The sequence below is a fragment of the Perna viridis genome, chromosome 2, assembly GCF_037379345.1.
Source record: "Perna viridis isolate PV_CMFRI_1.1 ecotype Kerala chromosome 2, ASM3737934v1, whole genome shotgun sequence".
Lineage (NCBI taxonomy): Eukaryota > Metazoa > Mollusca > Bivalvia > Mytilida > Mytilidae > Perna > Perna viridis.
In genome coordinates this window covers 23,193,032-23,216,985 of record NC_142446.1, presented here as the reverse complement: position 1 = coordinate 23,216,985, position 23,954 = coordinate 23,193,032, and the positions used below count along the sequence as shown (strand labels likewise).

At 30.8% G+C, this 23,954-nt stretch overlaps 2 long non-coding RNA genes across 2 annotated transcripts; one reads left to right on the top strand and one right to left on the bottom strand.

Annotated features, from left to right (window-relative positions):
* Positions 1–317: 317 nt before the first annotated feature.
* On the bottom strand, positions 318–22,393 carry LOC148624123 (uncharacterized). Its single transcript, XR_015919611.1, has 3 exons — positions 22,010–22,393; positions 2,908–3,007; positions 318–2,381 (listed from the first exon to the last, which is right to left on the bottom strand). It is a non-coding gene; the product is annotated as an uncharacterized LOC148624123 (long non-coding RNA).
* LOC148624124 (uncharacterized) lies at positions 9,218–17,432 on the top strand. The gene is made up of 2 exons (XR_015919612.1): positions 9,218–9,602; positions 16,685–17,432. It is a non-coding gene; the product is annotated as an uncharacterized LOC148624124 (long non-coding RNA).
* Positions 22,394–23,954: the final 1,561 nt, after the last annotated feature.

Below are 23,954 nucleotides of genomic sequence, written 5' to 3'. Positions count from 1 at the left end.
CGGATGTTAGCAATTACCAAGATGATCACACACACACACATTTATGTGATTCAGTCGGTTAGGTAGTATCGAGCTTAGGCGTTAGTGAAGGCAATTTAGCAATAGAAATCAGAACAAGATCAAATTGTATGTATATATCCATTAAAAACCCTAACGTATTATATATATATTTATACCTATATACTTCACTTTAAACAGGTTAATCACGAGCCGTGTGTATTCTTCGCAAAATCATCAACGTCTTAGTATAACCTAAATTAACCTTTTGGAGATCTCTGAAAGTATCTGCTATTTTGGACATAAGTTATACGCTGGTGTATAGGTTTATAGGTTTAGATTCACTATATCCTATCTTTTTTTTATTATTGCTATTTTCATATAAATGCATGCAATAATCTTAAGTTGTGTTTATGTTTTTTGTTTATTTGTATGTTGCTGTTGTTGTTTTTTTTGTTTTTTGTTTTTTGTTTTTTGTTTTTTTTTTTTTGGAGGGGGGGGGGGGGTTAAGATATTTATTGTATTTTTTTAAACTTTAAAAACTGTCCTTGAATTGTTCTGAAAAAAAGAGTCATTCTTTATCTCGACATAGTCTTGGAAGTGGTAGTTTGAATCACATTTTGCATGATTTTTAGCTTGAGTGCTACTTAAGTAGAAACCTTCAAATAAGATATTTACATGTAAGAGTGAAGCAAGCATTAAAATGAATACATTTTATAAATTTACTGCCAAGTACTTTTCTACGAAATTATAATATTTATGGTTAAACTTAAATATTGTTTTCTTTCTAAAATGTTTACCTCACAATGCAATACACTACTGTCTTTTCAGTCAATACAAAGTAGAATTAGTGCTTACTCATTATAACATCCAAACTGAAGACGGCAATTGGATAAGGTACATAAGGAACTAAAAGTAATCTGTATTATTTGATGCCAGTGCCAAAACATGGATAAAATAACTATCTGTTTTGTCACTCTAGGAAGAATAAACAATTATCTTCGCTGGCTAGATCATCCAATATTACTTTAGTGTTGAACGCCTACACAGAGAGACTGCGATCAATATTTGATTCATCAAGATAGACAGGACTTTTAGCATGAAATAAATGAAAACAAAAAAATACATTTTCTATCTTTGATAGGCTATCTCAGAATTATTATAGTATTTACACATCACATTGACAAACAATAAAATGGTAAGATCTAAATTTACAAAGTATTAATTGCATTTTTTTCAATGAGGGGGGGGAACGATGGGCATCAGCGTTTTCAATAAACTTCGGAAATACTACAAACAATGGATGAACTGCCAGGTACATTAGGTTAACCCATTGTATAGTTATTTCTGTGTGTCCATTTTTCTAGTCACAAAGAAGGCTATCATGTATTTTGTTTATAAACGTATTTATGATGTCTTCAATTCAGCAGAATAAAACAAAACGTGTTATCTAACTGGGCTAAGTACTATATGATGTGCATTTTATGTATATCAACACTTGGGATGTGTGTATTTGATATACATTTTATGTATATCCACACTTGGGATGTGTGTATATGATATACATTTTATGTATATCCAACCTTGGGATGTGTATATGATGTGCATTTTATATTTATTCACCCTTGTGATGTGTATATATGATGTGTATTAAATGTATATCCACCCTTGTGATGTGTGTATGATGTGCATTATTTGTAAATCCACCCTTGGGATGTATATATGGTGTTAGAAATAAAATAATTAGACATCAAGGACTGAACGAGGACAGTCATCAATACTAAATTTAGACAAATCTAAAATAAAAACATTGACCTTACGTTTATTCATATATGTCAGCAGAAGACATGAACTTCTATTATTGTTTTCTTATCCCTTATTTTTTGTCTCATATATTATTGACGAGTTGTGTTTTTTTTTTATTTCAAAAAGGAAATATTTTTTGTAAGTCATAAATTTTTTCCATGAACTTTAATGTATCAATTTTCTTTCCGTCGAAAAAAAATTAACAACATACTGGTTTCGATGGAAAAAACATCCTTAAATTGCAACGAATAAATTACTATGCAAAGTCAAAAGGTTAGTGTAAAGGAAAAATGATTTTAAAAAAGGCAATTATTTGAAAAACTTAACAAAGTAACAAAGTAAATGAAAAGTTCACCGATGCCGATTTTTACATTATTTATAGAGTATTTTGTTTCTAAGAGTATGTCATGGGTTCTTACAAACTTCACCGAAAAGAAATTAATAGTACATTATTCTCACAAATAAACTGTTTAAAAGCAAATAACACCATTATGATGTTTGCTGAATACCTGAAGAGAAAAAAAAAACATTATTTCCGGGTCATGACTCGTCGTCCTTTTCGGGTGATAACATCATATCTGTAAAATAAACACATTAGCGTAAATAAATAAAATTATTGTGTATTTTCTTTCGTTTGTCATAAAAGATGAGAATATCTTCCTTTTGTTATACATAAAATGGCGTCTGTCTTTAACTTTAATATTCCAACAAATAATTCAGAAAACTATTTCTGAAAATCTGTTAATAAAATTAAAATATTGAATCAAGTTTCTTCTTTCCACTTTTTCTTTATTTCCTATCAACTTGGGTGAAACCTAATCACCGATAAAGAAAATTAAATTAAAAGCAATTCATGTCAGATTTTCAGAAACTTTGATATTTATTTTCCTGTCACAATTTCTACTCTAAACTTTTCTCATACATTTACTGTTGTTAAAAGGTAAGTTATTACTGGTGTCACCGGAAATTGTCAACATTCGGAAATTTACGTAATATTTCATTCTATTTCTGTTCTTAACACGATTTTACATGTCAAATATATCAACAGATTTTGTAATATTGTGCTCTTGTTAGAAATTTAATATAGAAATCTGAGCTACTTACATTTCAAATCTTCGTTCTAACATTTGGCGTTTTATTTTTGCCATGCTTTTATCATTTATTTTTCTAAAAAGTTGGTAAAAATCCATCTTCAGTGTGGATCCTGAAAAATTTGAAAGATCTTCTGGAAACCCTAAATTCAAGATTATGATCAGAATACATTAGCATTAAAACCTATGATTTTTTAACTCTTGATACCTCTTTTCCCCATACTCAGTTAAAATCCCGACTCAAAGACATTATACATCGTTGTTACTCAAAAAAAAGATGGTGCATCTAGATACAAATATATAGTTATTCGTAAAGATCCCTCATACTTTGTAAATATAATTCCAAATGATCTTCCAAATAGACCGAAGAGAAATTATGTACAACATATTTGTCCAGTGTGGTGGACGCGTTTTTCAACAAACGGTCGACATTCCAATGGAATCAAATTGCGCTCCTCTACTTACTGACCTATTCCTTCATTCTTATGAGGCTGACTTTATAGCTGATCGGATCAAAAAGAAGGAGCATCGTTTAGCTAGATCCTTTAATCAAAGTTTCCGTTATATAGGTGACGTATAATCGTTAAACAATCCTAGTTTCGGGGATTTGATACATCGCATCTACACCAAAAAACTTGAAATAAAGGATGCTGCAAGTGAAGTCAGCTTCATATCTTGATCTACACTTAGAGATCGATGGTAAAAGAAAACTGCTGACCAAACTATACGACACACGTGATGACTTTTCATCCCGTATTTGACAGATTTCAATGTTTTTATCCATGGATTACATTCTTTTGATTTCCGCTAGAATCTTGGTTCCCTTGAATACTCTTATATTATTACATGGAGCATATATACTACAAGGATTTACCCTAATTACTTCCAAAAATATGATTAATAGCAATAAAATGAAACAGAAAAAAATAATGCGATAAAAAGATTTCATGTATTTTAAACGGCGAAGGAACGCTTCGATGTGTTGATCTTTTATTATTGCTACATTAATATGAAAGATCTTGACGTCCACATAAGAAATATTCCTTTCTATTTCCATGGGTAGCCCATTTAAGATTATGAATAAGGTCTGAACGTGTTCGAAACGGACTGCACCATTTTTAAAGAGACATTTTGAATCCGTAGTTAGAGCTACGTGTCAATCTTAATAACATAGAGTTTTATTCGTTCTGTAAACTTTAAAATTTCATTGATGAAGTAGGTATATTTTAATGGTAAACTCCAAAATGAGGGGAAAAACATTACTTATTAGCTAGCAGCTTTAACTCACTTTAAATGAAAGAAATCAGGATTAGAACGATTATGAAAAAAAGAGAGCAATCCATGAATAAACAAAGAAAACTAAATGAGCAACCTAGACTTCACTAAAATCTGGTGGGGTAAGAGTCGTCTTTTTTTTTTTTTTTTTTTTTTTTTTTTTTTTAATTTGACCTTTTATAAAATACTCAGCATTTTCCGACATGTCATGAATGTTTGTGTTACCTCAAATATAATCTAAACCTTGATCTCAGTTTAATTCCAGATGTTTCTTTCAAGTCACAAATTTGTTTGTCATACTTTTTTTCTCGTCGTCATTCTGCATATAATGATACGAGCCCATCAGTGCACATCAATATTTTGATTTATAAATTAGTTCACCCGCAAACTTTATACATTTGTGTTATTTTTTTCAAATCTAAAATACGACTGGAGGATATGTATAAACTCAATATATACAGATTTTGAAACTCGCAGAAATCAGGAGATCTTTTTGAGAAAAGTATCGTCAATTAATATTTGTGATCTGTGCATAGACATAGACGTGGCAATCGTGAAAATAAATCAAATCTGGGGTACGGGTTCTGTTGTTTTTTTGGTTTTGTTTGTATGCCAAAGTATTTATTAATAGATACCTAAAATAGACCTACGAGGAGGAATGGTCCGGGCAGTGTTAGCTTGATTTTATGTAACCCTTCAGACCGAGTGGTGTGGGTTGTTGAACTACGTACAGACGATGTTGCCATAAGATGTAAATTAAATGCTTTGCAGGGCGCAGAGATCGAATCCTGAACAGTTTGGGCATATATGGACACACCACTCGAACTTGATACAGCTTTGAATTTTGCTAACGATTAAATATTTGATACAGGATAAGAACTTGAACAGAATTTTCATAAATGGTTCCATTCAAAACCTCATAAAACAATCCCAACCTTGCTTTGAGGGTATGGCAACTTGTAGTACAATTTCGAAGCGATCCATTTCCTTTTAGTCAATTTAACATCAAGAAATCAGAAAAAAATCTTGTTTGCCCTGTGTGCCCCTAATTCTTACTAGGCTCAAGTCACAACCCAAAATATTAATCCAAGTCTTCCTATGTGGTATGACACCTTCTAATAAGATTTATAAGAGATCTATTCAGTTTTACTCAATTAGTTGTCCGAACATAAAGAAAATGCTTGTTTCAGGCCTCTTAATTGTAACAAGGTTCAAATGTTAACTTTTATCCTAGCCGTTGGTGGTATGGCACTCAGAGATATCTATTTATTAATAAACAAGTTTTTGCCTGGACATCAAGAAATTGCATGTTTCTGGACCCCCTTTTGGTGCCTAATTTCTAAAAAGTTTCCCCTCCCAAAGTCAATCCCAGTATGTCCATTGTATTATAAAACATTGTGGAACAATATCATTTATTTGGGTTTACTGGCGTCATTTAGTTAAACTATATAAAATGCTTATTTGTGCCCTCTTTTTGATCTTTATTCTAAAACCGTTAGGACTATATCCCCCATCACACACACACACACACACACACACACACACCCACACACACAAAGAAAAAAAAACACCATCTTTCCTTTTGTAGTTTGGAACCTTGTTATAAAATTTTAAATTTTAAATTTTATAAAGACCAACCAACTTATATCTTAGTTATCGCATAAAAACTAAGTATCTACGGATGACAGCGGCACGTGCGACGAAGTCAGCACAGCACCAAATGTTTTGCGGTAGTATAAAAAAAATAAATGAATTTCGATCCCGCTTAGGGAACGACATAATTTTGCAGTTCTCAAGTCTCATTAGGAGACCCTTAAATAAAAAAAATAAATTTAATTTTAATTCAAATCATGACAAATGTATAAAGTGATATGGATGTGAATCCCAGATTCTATAATTGTATCTACTATGTACTTTTGTAAGGACACATAAGAGACTTAAGCTCGAGGAATGGTTATAAATTTTGGTCTTTATAACAATATTGTTTTTTAAGCTTTATAATATTAATGATTTTTCAAAATCATTCGTCATAGTAACAAAGACTTTAGTAGGTTGTTCCATAACATTCTTTTGTTTCTTTGTCTTTTGAAAAATCATAATATATTTCTTGAAACACTCCTTAAATAACCAATTTCAGGTGCATGGAATAAATCATGTCGTCAGAGCGGACATATTTTATTTACCTAGTCTGCAAGATTGCGTTTATTTTTTATTAATAACTAATGAGTACTTTCTTATTTTCACCGCACTTGACCTTCAACGATCAGGAACTATTCCAGAAGATCAGAATCATCTCGGGTTTTGAGTTGAGTGTTGGTTACTTAAGTGAGTACATTAAGTTCCTTTATCTTGTTCTTAGTGTGTTGTTCAATTTAGCGTGTAACCAGCTGTGTATTATCTATACATTTCTTCTCGTGTTTAAGAGAAAAATAACTGTATTTTTTCTTTTATTCCTAATGGTTTTATTGTCAAAAGAGAGTGACTATGAGTGATGCAGGCGGTTTATTTGTTGTACTAACATACAATATATTATCAAATCAACTTTTTTTTTAAAATAAATAATAATCCCCTCTATCTTGTATCCATTTAACTGGTCAAAATACTTTCCAGCAATGTTAATAACACATGAATGTCTCACGAATTTATATTATTTTCATATGTAATTCATTTCATTTTTTCATTTAAAAAAATGACTTTCACGTGGTGTGCAAAATATAATCTTTTTCGCTCAGAAAACAGTGTGGGCATATTTTTGTCTGTAAATTTGTGGTTAAAATCCAGAATTAACCATTAATGTTTAGTGTAATCCTTGGTAACACTCATCCCTTGATAATTCCTTCACCGTACATACTTGTTAATTGACTCAAAATGATTTGAATACCAAAACAAGGAGAAGTGGTTTAAAGGCTTTAACTGGCCTATAATACCACTGAAAAGTAATCACTCAGTGTTAAAAGTGTTAATTTTGAATTAAGAGACTTGAATCTATAACAACTGAGAAAACATAAGGACTTTTGAAAAGTTTTGCATTAAATGAACAAAAAAATTGCTTGAAAATAACTAGAATTTAAATATTCAGATGCTTATCCTAATACGTAATCGGCATCATCCATGTGTCTAGTCAAAAGTCATAATAATACTTTAAGATGTCTTGTCCACTTGTTGGTTAAATTTTAAACCTCTTGAAAAGGGTCAATTACCTCTTAAAACATAAATTATTATGTAGGTCTGAAAATTGCTTCCTGTAATATTAAGTATTATTCCACTAACCTTTTATACAAAACAAAAAACAAAAACAAACAAATATATGAGACAAAAACACTACACAATACGAGGCAGAACATTACACATAACACAGTTTTTAAAAGAAATATTTTAAAGAGACAGAGGATAAGGGTGGCAGGTATGTGAAAGAGTAATCAAGGGAACCAAGGTTATAGCGGTAATCAAAAGAATGTAATCCAGGGACAAAGACCAAACATGGAAAACAGACATACACAACAAAGAACATAAAGTAACTAAAATCATACATACACAGTAACAAAAGTAAATGAGTACTCCACTAAAAACTGGGAGCATGGATGAAATTTCGAAAATGTGAAATATTCCACTATCTTTTCGGATATTAAGTACAAAACATAACAGAAGAGTTGAAAATACCTTTTCACAAATAAGTACTTTCCTTAAACGCTAGGTTACCTGTTATTTTTATTGCCACTTTGGAAAATCGTCTTTAAACAATTATTTGAACAATGTATAAAAAATAGAGTTATATTCTGACGCTTCCTTAAAAAAAAACACTAAATACTATATGCTTAGATTCGCAGTACAGTAAACGGTAAACGAACTAAGCAACTATCACAAAAACAGATTATAAAATGTAAATTAACAACACCGGACTCTATTAGAAACTAGCGGGATAAACTACATGCCCTGGAAGGGTAAACGTCAATTCCGATTCAATTAAAAAATTGTTGTTGTCTTTACATTTTACGTATAGAAACCCAAGTCAACCAACGTGTGAACACTATAAAATGGTACAAATTGTTTTAAATAATTTTTACAACCCCTATTCAAGTATAAAATATAAAGTTTGTAGAACGAGTATTTTTATATCTTCATGCTTCTTCAACAAAAGAAAACAGAAAAAAAGTGTTATAATGTTATTATCAAATAAAAAGTTTCCCTTTAAAACTGCACCAAGAGTGGTAGGTGTATTATGAGCATGTTTTCTCCAAATTAGACTAATTAAATGTTTATATGTTTACAGCAAAACAATAGACAACAAAACATAGGGAAAATACAAGCCGTAAATCGTAGACCCTAAGTATGATATGCCTTGCATTTCGTATTATCCTATGAGATATGATCAGTGTTTAGTTTTCAAGACGGTGTTTGTAAATAATTTATTGTTTATGTGTTTTCTTGTTTGTTTGTCTGTCTGTCTGTCTATTTCTTTGCATAGACTGGAATTGAAGGTCATAAATTTAACCATAACAAGTTTTTCTTGTGGTAGTTCAGTTTCAAATGATGTGCTATCATTTTGTTCAGATGTAAGAATATTCTGTGTTGAATCAGACATATTCTCTTAATTTGTTTATTACAATGTTATTGTTTGTTGTTGCTGTTCCTTATGTTGGTTTGCTTTTTGTTGGTTATTTTTTCTTGTTTTGGTATTGTTGGTATTGCTGTTTTATAAATATGCATTAAAGGAGTATGTCCCTTCCAAATGTCAAAGCATTCTTATCTATTTTTCTTAATTGGCTACATCAGCTTTTTATGAATCCAACTTTTGGTTTAGCAATCTTGGTGCAAAAAAAGGAATTAGTAAGTTGAGAGTGCAAATAAATTATGGTGTAAATGTTCGTTCACTTGTATTCCAAACGCATAGATATTGCAATTAGATGATATTGTCTACATAACTCTATCTATACTAATGAATTCATCATAGCTTAATTTGTAATTTATAGGTTATTGGGTTTAAAACAAAATACTCGAATGATAAGCTTTGGCGAGACTGTATACAATCATATTTGTTTTGTCCATATTTGGATGATCAGCAGCAGAATAAAATACAATATTAACACAGCTTCTGATTGAAATGAGTACGTAAAAAAACTAAAGTGGTCTATTTAACATCAAAAATTTGATACCGAACATGTGGTAATAAAATCTGGCAAAATTTTTGTTACCTCATTATATTGATAATTGCTTTTTTAGTTTTCATTCGCAATCACGACGTCGACTTGCATTCTTCTCTTGCTTTATGTACTCATAAGTATGTTTTGGTTATTATAAATTGGCATAAAACATAATCGTTGCACTGTTATATACAGGATACATAGGTGTCGACAATGCGTATATGGCAGAATGGTATAAAATGGCGGAGACGGATAGTGTAAACCAAAGAGAAAATGACATGCAATGTGAAAGGTAGGTTTCTTAAAATCTATTTAGAATTGTGATATTTTGATCTGACAAACTGCATTGATGCGTAATTACCGTCAAATCTTGATTATCGATAATTCAGCTGATTTAACTCTCTAGGTTAACGTGACCCTCAACAAAATGGCGAGAACCAAATATAGTTATAGCAGTGAAAACAATATGAAAGATAATAAAGATATTGAGGCTACAAATGTATAAAGGCATTTGAGACGAGATTCACAACCTTCTTATCAATGTTTCAAGACCTATTAAGTGGTAAGCGTGCATATTTTTTGTTAGCTGCTTAAACAAAATGATTCTCCAAAGAGACACAAGGCTATCGGCACCTAAAGAAATCCTTGGGAGGTTTTTTAGTTTGTCGTTGAATGGCAACTGATAGATGTTCAGTTCTTTTTAAGTATTTATTTTGTTCGATTCAAAACGTTTTAAGTGATTGAATAAAATTTGAAAAGAATGCGTTGGAAGTCAGTTATTAAATTCACGTGCCTTTCTATTCAGTACTAAACTATTATTGAACATTTTGCTTCCTTAGACCCAGTCTGTGAAAGAAGTAAAACACAAAGTTTGAGTATTTGTTTATGAAGTATTAATATAATAATAGGAGATATATGCCTTTTAAACAGCGTGTTTGCAGGAATATTTGCGAAAAGTATATTTCACCTTCTTGCCCCCTTTCAGTTAAAACACAGCTAAAAACAAATCAAAAATACTATCTGACAAACTGACTTACAAAAATGTTGTTGATCATCACCTACCCGAGTCAAATTTTGCATTGCATGTTAACCCAAAATAATAGACGAAATAGGGAGCGCCGATGCAATTTAATTTAATATCAGAAACAAATTTCAATCCAGAATTTCTTTAATTTGTTTGTTCTTTCTATTAAATATTTTTTTTACCTTTACCTATGTCTTCTAATCATTTTCTCAATAATTAATACCTACTCCGGTAATACGTTTGTATATTTTCTTAAATAGAAAAAAATAAACATACATAATCTTTGTCATATTGTACAACGATTCTATATGATAATTTTCTTTCTATATAAAATATAGTGGCACAGTTTTTTTTAAATAATAGGCAAAACAAATCAAAGAGTTTAATTCACTTAAAACAGGAAATGCATATTGAAATAGTAATTGGCGTCCGACCATGAAACAGTTGGACAGTATGGTCATTTAATTACTTGTAATCAGATGTAAAAGATCCGCTTCAATAATTATGTTATTTTGTCCGTGTAATATATAGAACATCAGAACATAATCATAAAATGAGAAAAGATTCAGGTAAAGGTTCGAACTAATTGCATAAATATAGTCGTATTCATTTATTTATATTTTAGGAAATCATTTCTTCTATGTTGCAATGTGCAAAATTGGTACCTATACATTTTCAAGTACAACATCGAAACCATAAATTTTAATCAAAATTAAGTGTTTTCCTCATTCTTATATTTAACTATTTTGCTCTTTTATTATCATCCTCTGATATATGTGAAGGGAGTCATGCAATTACTTTTATATTTGCGATTAGTAAAAAAAACAAACGAGTTTTGTTTGGTAAGCAAACAATTTGTAACTAGGAGGTAGTCCAGTCAAAAAATACGGAAAAAAAACTATACACCCAACCTTTTCCAAACTAAGTTGCAAACAAATCACTAAGTATTTAAAACAGGGGTTTGTTTATTTTTGAGAAAATCTAATTATCTGTAATACTTAACTCTGCACTATTTCTACCCAAGAATGAAACATCAGTGTCTATTATACTTATAATTATCTATATTTAATATAAAAAATAATGCATGATTGTCTTAAAAAAGATTTACTATAGTTGTCCTACAGAAGAGTTACGTACCTTATAGCAGTTTAATAAAAAATATAAAAAAAAAAATAATATAAAAAAAATAACAACAACAACAAAATATGACTCGTAACCACGAATTTGCAAATGGCCTATGTCATAGCAAGTGTAATCAGATGAAAGTAAAATAGAGTGAAAGAAAAACACGGTTTAACCTTGAAATTTTAAATATAGAATACACGAACGAACTTTTAACAAGAATTGTGTAACTGGGAGAGATAGTCTGATCCACAGTAAAGATATAATCTGATTCCAGGAAAAACCATGTTCCATGACAAATTTTAGAACCCAGAATTTGTGCATTGGTAGAGAAACCAGTACTTTTCATTATGCGATGTGTTTGTGACTAGATAGAGAAAATAATGACAATGAGGATACATCGTTCTTAATATTTTTTACAAACCATTTAGCTTTCTAGAAAAACTTGTTCTTCTTAAAGTCAGAACAAATTACACTAGTCTTTTAGGTATCATCCTTTATTCACGTTTAAATAGAATAAATGTTACCAAACATGATTGCTTAAAGACAATAATCATTTTTATACGAATTTAGAAATCACTTTTATTGTTTGTTATTATTATTATTATTTTTGTGTATATTTCTTTTTTTTTTTAATTAAACGACATCAAGTAGTTTTAAAGTTTTAGTACCGTATACAGATGAAAACAGGAGGTGAAATACTAGTATAAAAGGACAAAAGTTAATATTACCGGATACTTCAATAACCTGTTGTCCATGGAAACAATCATTTTAAAACAATATTTGCAGATATAACTAGGTCCGTTCTGTTGTTAACACTATTATGATGATAATTTATTCATGAACTTTTCAATTTTGGTGAAGGTGTAGACATTCGGAAATTCCATCAAGACGGTAAAAACATACGGAAATACAAAAGATGGTTTGTCACCAATTAAAGCCATGACAATTGTTTTCTTCATTTATGAACTTAAAAAGGTAAATTAAAAAAATGTTTGACAGAATATATGTCATGTTAAAAGACTAGAGTTTTTATTCAACGTGCAAGAAAGCATTTGTTTATTATTACTGAAAGAACGTATATAAATACTTTCAGTACCATTGATTTATTTTCAACGATGTTAGAACTGACAAATCTGCGATGCAAATTTTTCCCTCCATGGGACTCGAACTCGTACCGCTGTGACATCTATGGCAACACCGACTTATATATAGCCCAGCTGGTCGGGTGGTCTAGGGCGCTGGACTTTGTGCAAGCGGGGTTGCTATTGAGGTCACAGTGGAATTTTTGTCATTACAATTCCATTAGTTGACTTACAATATGAAAAACCTTGAATGTGCCCATCAAAACGATAGGTACTGCTCTCTTACTTTAAAAGTTAAAAGTTTAAACACATTCAGACGTCATGGGCATCATTGAAATCTTAGCAACTTTGTGTGGTACAAAAAAATAGTTATTTCTTTTAATGTCAACCAAGGTTATCGGACAGAGATAATGTTTTTTTTATTTTATTTTATAATACATATAAATACATTTGGTGGTATATTCCTAACATTTTGTAACGACCTAGAGTTGTTTTTAAAATTACTGTGAAGACTAACCATAGACAATAATATTTACTAATGGGCATATTAATGAAATGGTTGTAAAATATAGTGTTATTTCAAACACACCAAATATATTTCATATTTTTCTGACATTTGTTCAAGATTCTTTAGAGTTAAACAACTGAACATTTAGTTCCATGAATCTACTTTAATCTACAAATTTATAAGGATTTAGAAAACATTCAAGCTATAGCCATATGTGAACAACTGTAGTGCTTCTTGATTTGATGTACATATGTGTAAACGAGAATTGCACTGTTTTAATCTACAGATGATTCATTATTCCTTAAATTATATATGTGTAGTATGAAGTATTCATCAAACATTTCACAGATTTTTGTGTCCATCTAATCTTTTTAGATTTCCATGAATAAGTTGAAATAATATCCTCATAAAAAGAAGAATCGACATGCATTTATAATAGTTATGTACTACAGAACCAGTACTTGATAATAAAATAGTTTGCGTGACTGTCCATACAATAAAAGATGTTAAAAACAAACGAAAGTTATATGCCGACATTTTTCATCTTGATGAACTGATTTTTAGGCAAATTCAATAAGTACGTGGACTCAAAGTAATGATTTTTTTTTATAGTATTAATATATCTTAATGAACAAAACAAGAAATAACATTCAAAGAATTAAGAATAAAGCATTTTTCTAACACAAATTTACTACGAAATTTGTAAGACACTGTTCATCTATTTCGACAAACATCAGTATTGCTGGATTTGTGAAAATTCAAGGCGTCTTATAAAGTTAAAAAAAATATGCAATTAACATATAGGAAAGACCGCAACCTCATCTTTTGATAGCCATTGTTCTGCTTTATTTCATATCGTACGTAGGACTTTTCTGGCTTATTTGATTGTATTTGACAATTTTCTGCTTGAATGGAAAAGATACGAGCTCTTTATTTCAAATAAAATATTTATTTCCTGTTATCCACATTCGATGTTATGTAAAAAAAACTGTACTGTATGTTATGTTTCTTCAGTTTTTATCCTCTCTTTAGTATTGTTTCCTATTAATGTCATTGGCGCAAGAAGTTAAAACTTTTAAGGCCAATGCCAAGAAATGGTTTAGAGCTTGATAAATTAAAATTAATTTAATATGTATACACAACTGATTCAATGTTCTACCAACTAACAAAACAAAGGTATATATTAATTTAAATAAAAAGATATAAATTGCTAGATTGAAATTCAGAATTCAAAGGCCTGGGCCAAATGTAAAATTATAACGCGGTAATTGTCAAGAGACGTTGTTATATTCATGTTTTTACGCCCACGCACATCAGTAGAAGAAAATCGATATACTGACAGCAGAAATGCAACAAGATATGTGCAGTTATCTATGCTGAGTTTCAGCATGTAAAGGAAATCGTTTGTCTTAGTTATTGTATTTCTGCAGTCTGTGTAAAGCCGTAAATTTGTAAAATAAATACGCTTAGCCATAAAGTCTGCAATATTACTTCCGAATTTTCATAAAATGGGTTTGAGTTTCCTTCACATTTTTTCATGACTATCTGATATAGCAAAATGTTATAGTAAATCGTGTAATTGATATCTAGTATACCGATACTATTTAGACAATTTTATTCAGTCAACACTTTGCAAACACAGACAATAAGTTTCGTCTGGATGAAAGAATTAAGCAAAGAGTTAATATGACGATAGATGATATATGCTTATTAAAAACTTTGCTTTCTTTTGGTCCGGTCGCCTAAAGACTCAATGAGTTATGTCAAGATGGAAAATGAAACGCAACAAATACAATTATAACCAAAATCCCAAATAGTATATGCTTTCGGAGATCACAAAAAAAGTCTTCAACAAGTGTAACTAAACCTTTAAGAAAGCTCTGAAAGGCCCCGACAACAGAAGTAAAATAATCCACGATAACAGAACTATGACAGTTCTTCAAAATCCAATTAAAAAGTAATATAACGACACAAAGGCACATAAATGGTCAAAAACAAGAGCATGGAATCTGCGGTGGGGTATAACTAGTTTTATAAGGCCTTAATCATTGCCTTAAATGTTAGGTAAAAAAACAAACAAATACGACACAATTCTCTCCATGGAATACCTCAACATACATAATACAGGCAGAAATTAGATATCCACTTAAAGAATGCTCGCAGTTACTGAAAGCTAGCTCAGAACATATCAAAGAACGCTCACAGTTACTGAAAGCTAGCTCATAACATATTAAAGCACGACAATACCATCAAAACTACCAGCATTAGAAATACAGATAATCAGTCACTAAAACTCTAGTGGTCTGCATTTACAATAGAACATCAAGTATTAAATGGGCAAGATGAAGTGCAATACCCGAAAATGATTTCATGTTAACGTAGGGATACAATTACAGGTCGATTACTTCTGTTTACGAAAACAAGATTTAAAAAAAAGACAATAATTTGAAAAATGTATCTTTTCCGAATACATTTATTAAGGGCAGTTGATAAATCCGTAATCTTTTTTATCTGAAAGAATGTGCTCTATATACAATATTTCCGTTAAAAAAACTGGATGAGCAGTACCATTTTAATTAAAAATAGGACAGTGCTTTTACATTTTATATCAAAGAGTTGTAACGGTGAAAAACTAATTCAATGCTTTAGAAGTTTGTTATTTTGATACACCTGGTGCAAAAACTTTTCCGTGTTATATTCAATAATATCTGACCAGTTGTGAAATATAAATATCGTATAAGGTTGTTTCAGGAGTATCACCATCCAGGAATGGAAAATTAACAATAGGAAAATCAAAATCATCGTTTTGTTATGAATTACAGATGTAAGGTTGCAAAAATATTGAAATAATTTGCAACTACAAATTGCATTTCATAAATAAAAAAAAATCATTACTTTTTGTTTTTATAGTATTAAATTTCATAGATTAACACATTATTATTTGTAGAAAAACAAAGTCAAAGCCTACTTGACAAGAACAAAAATATAAAACCTGAATTAAAAACAACAATCCAAGATCGAAGTCATCAAAGATATCAATGAACAGATCGCACCAACCAGTTTTTAGTAAAGGTCATTCTTTTCAAAAAAAGATAGAAGCTATGTCCAGAAAAAGAATTTTATAGACTTTTATTCTATTATTCTTAAGAAACCAGTAAAATTATTTTTTTAATTATTTCTTTGTGACTTCTAATTCTAAAACCAAACGTTTCTCACCGTTACAAAACCCTATTCAAACCTGACTTTTGAGGTAAATTACCTTGTGCCTGATGACCTATCGATTCATCATTCACTACACTTAAGTTATAGTGAGGCAACTGCGTCATAACTTTATACGACTGTTTTTTTTATTATTAACTTACTCGTATATAAAAAAAAAACAGTACAAATTTAAATTAACAAGGATATAACTCTTTTTAAATGTCGTGTAATTTTTGTACGAGTATGATCTAAGCGTTTACATTATGGACAGACCACACAGGTACGGTCATGGTTCAACTGTTTCTCATGAGTGTTTCGATTATTAACGGTTTTTTTTTCAAAAGCAAATATCATTACGTTTTGCAGATTGATGATGACCCTATTATCTGGAACAGAATACATATGCTAATCTGCATCCTACTAATAATTTTCAGGAAACGTGTAAATGTCAGAGTAAAATAAATGATATCATCAGTTGAGTCATCTATGAATTGGTCATTTTATCTACTTCTTGGACGGCCAGATGACGATGTGATATGAACTAGAAGTAATATCAAAAAATCGTCGTTGTGATTAGTTGTGTGATTGTAACGCATTGTTGATAAAATAGGATTGGTCCTACTGGAAAGCAACATTAAACATGAAACGTGTCTTACGTTGTACTCACGTAACAAATGGTGACGTCATAAATATCGCAAAATGGCATATGAAAATTAAACGTCGAGGTTCGTTTCTTATGACTTTTTTTACTTTAAGATACAAGTTTGTATTTATTATCGTTCCCCAACTTGAAAAATTATGTTGAAATAATTAAAATTTAAAACACTAATCGTTCTATTGAGTCATTTTAGTATGTTCATTGACCGTCAATATTTGTGTTATCTCTCTACCAAGGACGATGATTGTGATTTACCGTCTATGTACTGGATTCCTAAACTTCACAAAAATCCATACAAACAACGATTCATAGCTGGATCTGCAAAATGTACCACCAAACCTCTTTCAAAACTTTTAACTTCTATACTCACAACTGTCAAAGAGGGTCTACAGTCCTACCACAACACTTGTTACTCCCGTAGTGGTATTAATTCAATGTGGATCCTGAAAAATTAAAAAGATCTTTTGGAGACAATCAGTTCAAGACTATTATCTGAATATAATAGCATTAAAACCTATGATTTTTCAACACTGTATACTTCTATTCCCAATACTCAGTTAAAATCCCGACTTAAAAACATTATACATCGTTGTTTTTTTCCAAAAAAGATGGTACACCTAGATACAAATATATAGTTCTTGGTAGAGATTCCTCATACTTTGTAAGAAATAATTCCAAATCATCTTCCAAATATACAGAGGAAGATGTTTACAAAATGCTGGAATTTTAATCGACAACATATTGGTCCAGTGTGGTGGACGTGTTTTTCAACAAACGGTCGGCATTCCAATGGGAACAAATTGTGCTCCTTTACTTGCTGACCTATTCCTTCATTCTTATGAGGCTGACTTTGTAGCTGATCTGATCCGAAAGAAAGAATATCGTTGGGCTAGATCCTTTAATCTATCTCAGTTTCGGCTATATAGATGACGTGTTATCTTTAAACAATCCTAATTTCGGGGATTTGATACATCGCATCTACCCAAAAGAACTTGAGATAAAGGATACTACAGACACTGTGAAGTCAGCCTCATATCTTGACCTACACTTAGAAATCGATGGTAAAGGAAAACTATTGACCAAACTTTACGACAAACGTGATGACTTTTCATTCAGAATTGTCAACTTTCCTTTCATCTGTGGCAACATCCCTTCAGCTCCTGCGTATGGAGTGTTCATATCACAACTCATACGTTATGCCAGAGCTTGCCGAAACTACGCAGACTTTTTGTATCGCGCTAGAACTCTAACAAATAGGCTTCTGGAACAGGGTTATGTTGCTACAAGATTGAAGTCATCACTACATAAGTTTTATGGTCGTCATCATGAACTCGTGGATCGTTATGGTGTATCCATCAGCACCATGAAAACTGATTTATTCAACGGGTCATAGTTTTCCTTTCCTCTTTTGTCTACCCCGGACTTGACTTTTTATGAGCAACTCGGCGGGTGTTTCTAGAAAAGCAGAGGACGCTTACCCTACCGGTGCACCTGGTCCTTGCTCCCAGTTTTTAGTGGAGTCCGAGTTGCTCATTTACTTCTGTTACTTTGTATGTATAATTTTAGTTTTGTTGTGTATGTCTGTTTTCTATGTCTGGTCTTTGTCCCTGGATTACATTCTTTTGATTACCGCTATAACATTGGTTCCCTTGATTACTCTATCAAATATATGTCAATTATTTCTTCTTAAGATGTTTATTGTATTTATTTTACAGTTGTATGGTTGCTTAAAAGTATATATTCAATTCATTTTCATCTGAATTATGCAGTAATATGCAAAAAAGAGAGAGAGAGAGAACTCATTTATATGTTACTGGATTATTGTTATTGACTATGTTAACAACATAGCAGCGGGCCTTTTCACAAAACATCGTAAGTGTAAAATTAGTGGTAAGTTATGATGTCATAATAGAGTTAAGTATTGTGCCGTCACAACTTACGACTAATTTTACTCTTACGATTTTTTGTGAAAAGGGCTGCACAAACCTAGGATAGCATTAGGTATAAAACGTAAATTATAACGTTGCTCAGGAATATTTTCATCACTTCTTTTTGATGTAAAAAACACGTCATTATTTAGTGAACAGAATCATAGTTATAAATATAGTTCTTCCCCAAGCTTGTTTTGAATTTATCTGGAGGCCAAATTTAAGAAACTGTGTGATAAGATCAGAAGCTGTTGAGCACAAAAAAAAATAGTAAAAGCAAAACCACGAATACACATGAAAACGTTGTGAATTTATGGAAAAGGAGAATTAAGTAATACTTTTGCAACGTCATTAAGTGTACTTGGAAGTTAAATAAGATATTTTCTAAACTGAAGACAATCGGAACAATCGTGAACCAAAGTTAACTGCAGGCTACATACTGTATAACTATTATAAAGGCAAACTTCGTGTAACTATTATAAAAGGCAAACTTCGTATAACTATTATGAAGGCAAACTTCATATAACTATTATAAAGGCAAACTTCGTATTACTATTATAAAGGCAAACTTCGTATAACTATTACAAATGCGAATTGGTATGACCGTTATAAAACTGGGGACTTTTTCTGTGTATGCTATTTTTCAAATATTTTTTTTTATAATATCGAGGTTTTAATATATATAACCTTTGATAGAAAACTTTTTCGTTTCTCTTGAAATAAATATCGACAAAAAACTACCAAAATGTCAACAGTGGGATGATTCAACTACGTAAAAAATCCAAAAACATGGCCTAAACGTGAACACATGAAACAAACAAAATACTAATACAAATGGTATTTTATACAAAGTTTGTTATAAATTGTTATAAATAATTACCAAAATAATCTCAGATTTGTAGTCTACCAAAGGACTTCGTATATCAAATGTAAGTTTATAGAAGTTCATTCTTATGATACTTTTGTGTCCTATTCCCTCTTTTTCAGTAAGTGAATAATAACTTACTGCGTTACTGCAATTATATTCACGCTCACAAACGGAATTACATGATTTTTTTTTCTATTACTTTTTTTTTTTAAATTACATACTTTTTTCATTACATGACCATCTAACATGTTTTTGCTTCAGCTCTAATACAAGTCTTGTTACAAATTGATAAGTTAAGGTTATGTTAACATTGCCGTTTAGGAGCCGTAAATTGTTTAATTAGACATTTTTATTTCAAGTTACTTGGCCATGAATTTGCAGTTGAATGGCTAACATAATTAATTACTACAAAAATACATAAATCCCGATGGTTCACAATGGGAAGATTGTCTTTTTGAACATCTTATATTTCCCTTGTTAAGAAAGCATTTACATCATTTTAAATGAGACGTGGAACTCAATATTTAACCACATGAGGATTAATCTGAACTTTGAACCAGTTAAAAAGTGAGCGTCTTTAATACATGTAGAAAACCTTTCAAAGTGTATGATCGTACAACATGTTTGTAAAACATAAAGCTTTCATACTGGATGCATTAACATTGATATAATTTATAACGCCTGTATGACTTAAATAGCAAAACAACGTGCTTCGCGTTTTCGCTTTTTTTTCTGTATTTGTTGTTAATCTATAATTTTCCTATTTACTATTCCGAGCAGTCCAACAATAAATGCTGACAAATTAAGCAAATGTAAGCCATCAATCGAATAGAGTTATAAATAGCAATATTGATTTGACTATTCTGAAGATCTGTATCCGAAACATTATATAAACGGTCATTGGATTTTCCGAGTGGGAGTTCAGGTATTTTTCTCGTCGCTGGGGTTTTCCATGAATGAGACTTATCAATCAATGATGAATTGATGAATGGAAATTCGGAATCTTTGTCCAGACATGTTACAAATGCATAATATTGTGTTCGTAAGCAACGCGGTAGTAAACTAATTGATCAACAGGAAAATCCATTAATGAAAGCCCATGCAACTCGTTAACAGGTCTTTGTTTGTGGATTTTTAATGTGTTTTAGAATGATCTCTATCGAGATTCTAGGTTTTTTTTTCGCTTGCGGGTATTGCTTTCACATCTATTACTTTCTAGGTATTTGTGCTTGATATATATATATATATATATATATATATATATATATATATATATATATATCTTTTAATATCAGGTTCATTGCTTTCCTTATGGTGGGTATGAAAATGAACACGTGCTCAAAAAGTCTCGAATCAATTAAGAGTTATAGTAATAATAATATACATTCAAATATTTTACTCTACTTGGAAACAAATTATGTTTAATATCGTTGACCAGTGAAAGTGGTACATAATTTTATGCGATTTAGAAAGCATTTTGTAAAATCAGCATTAAATTGTTAGAAAAATACTTTCATATTCACACAAGCCTCTCTGTGACAGAAAACAGCTTTCAGCAACTAAAATCGCAAACATTTTCAGAACAAAATACCTTGAATGGTTTCAACTGCTTACCAGAATGAACATTCAAGGAACGAGTTCCATTGTAAGGACAAAATTATAGATTAATTAAAATCAATCGAATCAACCTCGAACACCCACTACGTCATAATCAACTCTACGTCAGATCAATAGTTGGTTAACCAGTTCTATCTACACTGTACTTAAAACGTATCAATATGAATAGAGAGAAAAATAAGCAAAATAGACGCTCTTTGTTTCCAAAGCGAATGAAAGTATAATCCCCTGTGACCTGTTCGAAGTTTTCTTTTAAAATTCAATGGAATTATCGCTGTGGAGAAACACGTGTTGCGGATTTGGTGTAATTAATTGCAACAATACAAAGCAATACAAAGAAGGTTCTATTTTCCATACCTACATACTGTAATTCTTGCAACTGAAATAACACTTGCTTCCTTCATTTGTAATCTTCGCTCTTTCGCAAATATAAATGTAAACAACATGGACAGATCATCTTTTGTATCATCAATGATTTATTAGTCAACTAGTCAGTTGGGCTATTTTACGCATCTTGCACCTGATTTTAGGCAACCGAAAATGAAATGAATGTGCTACTCTAACTCTACATCGGTTCAACTTTAGCCCATTCCGTGATGTCATGTAGGTAGGCTTGATTTATTGGCTAAGATGTCCGTTTGGTTTTTCTTGAGAATCTTTTCGACTCAAAAAGTAAAAGTATTCTTACCTTTAAACTGTCCATGGTATAATCTCACTATACACAAAATAAGACCAATACAAGTTTCAAGCTATATTGATGTATTGATTTATACTCCCACGCGTTATCATCACCAAGAAAATAACAACTAGATTTCGTTTTTTTATCAGCAGCAATATTCCAATAGTTATCCTGCAAAACTTAGTATTTTCCAATAATATAAGGCATAGCACATCACTACTTTGCCAATCCAGCATAGAAATTTCCACCCCGTCTGCCTTTGATTACATATTGATGACTAACCCATATCAGTTTTTACATTTACAAAATCTTTTGATCTTACGACAAAATTATGCACTTCTGCTCTTCTTCACGTTATTTTTACAACTCTTTTTCTATTTTAGGAGGATAAGTCATCATTCTGTTCTAAATTTAGATACAATAATCACGAAAATATGTTTTCAGTTTAAACAACTGTTCTTGTTTTAATTAGTTGTAAGAGTTATGATTTTGTAGCGTTTGAGGAGTTTTGAGAGCATACTTCGACAACACTACCGACAGAGTCATCTTCAAACTCCACTCTTGTTAACTGTATATGGTTCTAATCCCTCGCATATTTTTAATCACATGATGTCGATGCTATTGTTTTAGACTAGTAGAAAATATGTAGATATCCATTGTTCTTAACAAATGTTTTATTCATTTCTTCAGTTAAGAATTTTCTTTACACTTTTGTATGAAGCGAACGTCTGTGCTATCGTATAGGGTGCAAACAATTAAAAAGTGTAACCCTTGAGTTGCCAACTATGGTAAACTGAAATTGAAAATATATTACTTAAGTAAATAAAATTGTTTCTACCTCATAAAGACAGTTGAAAACTTATTTTTTCTTAACATCAATAGCAATGCAACTTCAAAAAACTTTTATCGAAAATTCCTTTTCTACTGTCATTAAGCAGACAGAAAAAAGTACGAATTTCATTGAAATGATCTTGTCACATTGCAAATATATTTTATCTTTCTTAAGGATTAAAAAGAGTGATACATATATAGTTATGCCAAGCCAGGAATCATGGATCTCATTCTATTTTGTATGAACCATTTTGAAAGAAGAAATTATGTAATGTCGTTGATAACAGTTGGTATAACGTCCATACCTATTTTTGTAGCTTTGTGGTTGAAATGGTGAAGCAATGCCGAATTTGGAATTTTCAACTCTCAAAGTTTTTTTTACTGGCTTATTGTTTTAAAAATTGAACTTATTTGATGAACACTGATTGTTGTAATTCGGCTACAAAAGTCTCACCACTTACATTATATGGAATGAACAATTATAATAGGGTATTTCTATACTTTTTGATAAGAGTATTAAACTGCATATCAGTACAGAAGATTGAGGCGGTTTTAAAAATGCGATAGTGTCAATAAATCATTAGCATCTCATGTATAATGGACTTTAAATGGTATTCAGTCATATTTCTTCCCCTTTTCCAATTTTCATTTTTTTTTCTTTTCAAACATAATTTACTTTTTTTAATCATTTTTATTTATCTTAGTTTCAGACGCGCTTTTCTTTTTTTAACATTTGTTTAAATGATCTTTTTTGTTGTATTTTTAATCGCTTTAAGGTGTCTTTATATTACCTAAATTTCTTGTATTTATAGTTTCTTTTTAGTGTCACGATTTCGTTACTTCCGTTGCATTCTTTAAAAAATTAGAATTAATACGAAACGAAATTAATGAATGATTGTGAGATAACCATCTTGGTTCAAATCAAACAAAAACAAATGTGATGTGATTTTGGAAATAAAGTTTCAACTCTTTTTTTTTCTGATTTTTTAAATTTGGTAAAAACGCGAAAATAGAATTTAAAAAAAGAAAGAAGAATAATTTATTGTATATATAAAATTCTATATATAGAAAGAACATGGGAAGCAGTAAAGTCACCTTGGCCAATTTATTTGTAAATTATACT